The 1,040-nt window shown below is 47.3% G+C and overlaps 1 long non-coding RNA gene across 1 annotated transcript in view; it reads left to right on the forward strand.

Annotated features, from left to right (window-relative positions):
* The window catches only part of LOC102309182, a 15,431-nt gene extending 14,813 nt beyond the window's left edge, over positions 1 to 618 (forward strand). Inside the window, exon 3 of the long non-coding RNA XR_006052944.1 lies at positions 469 to 618. This is a non-coding gene — a long non-coding RNA (uncharacterized LOC102309182). The remainder of the gene's footprint in view (positions 1 to 468) is intronic.
* The last annotated feature ends 422 nt before the right edge of the window (positions 619 to 1,040 follow it).

Below are 1,040 nucleotides of genomic sequence, written 5' to 3' on the forward strand. Positions count from 1 at the left end.
GGAAGGTTGTCTTTTTGCGCTAGTAATGTTGTGGAGTTGTATTTTGTCTCGCATCAATTATATCGTCGGTTATATCGTTATCGCAAATTTTCAAATATATATATCGTGATAAATATTTTTGGCCATATCGCCCTGCTCTACTCCTAATCTGTGGAATATATGTTTTACTTATCTTATATTATTATTACTATTTTTCTCATTTTTTTAACATGCTCAATGTATCATGTTTGGCATGTCAAGTGTACAGCACTTTGTGTTCAGCTGGTGGCTGATCTGAAAGCGCTATATAAATAAATTGCTTGCTTGCTCACCTGTGTGTACATGTGCAGGCGGTGCTGAGGTAGCTGAGATAAAAGAGCAGAGACAGAGACATGAAGCTCCGCCCGCTCAACTCACAGAGCTCCAAAGCTCTGAAGCTGCAGGTGTAGGGGGGAAGTTCAAGTGACATGTGACTTGGTCCAATTTCAGGTGGTGCTTGGCATCCTGCAGGCGGAGCTTCCTCTGATCCAGGACCAGCTGAACCACCTGAACCTGACCCTGTCAGAGCTGGAGAGGAACACCTGGAGCATCACAGGTGACATATATCACATGATATCATAGGCACAAAAACATGGTGGAGCGGGTCCATTATTACACATGGTGGAGCGGGTCCATTATTACACATGGTGGAGCGGGTCCATTATTACACCTGTGTGTGTGTGTGTGTGTGCGTGTGCGTGTGTGTGTGTGTGTGTGTGTGTCCAGGTGTGCAGCTGCAGGTAGAGCTGGTGTTGGACCTCCACTCTAGTGTGATGGAGGCCAGAGACAACATGGGAGCCATTGCACACCTCACACAAGTAAGCTTCAACCCTCAGCCTAGACTCTGCCATCATTTCACCTGTACTCAGGTGTGTGTGTCTTTACAGGGGTGGGCGGAGCTTCACTTGCTGTAGCGCTCACGTGACTCACTGTTGGAGGGCAGAGCTTCAAAGGAGACCTGCAGACGCATCGAAGAGGAGGGATAAGAGCTGCTCAGGTTAACTCAGGTAACACAGCACCTG

The sequence above is a fragment of the Haplochromis burtoni genome, unplaced genomic scaffold, assembly GCF_018398535.1.
Source record: "Haplochromis burtoni strain Fernald_Lab_line unplaced genomic scaffold, NCSU_Asbu1 Contig_483, whole genome shotgun sequence".
Classification (NCBI taxonomy): domain Eukaryota; kingdom Metazoa; phylum Chordata; class Actinopteri; order Cichliformes; family Cichlidae; genus Haplochromis; species Haplochromis burtoni.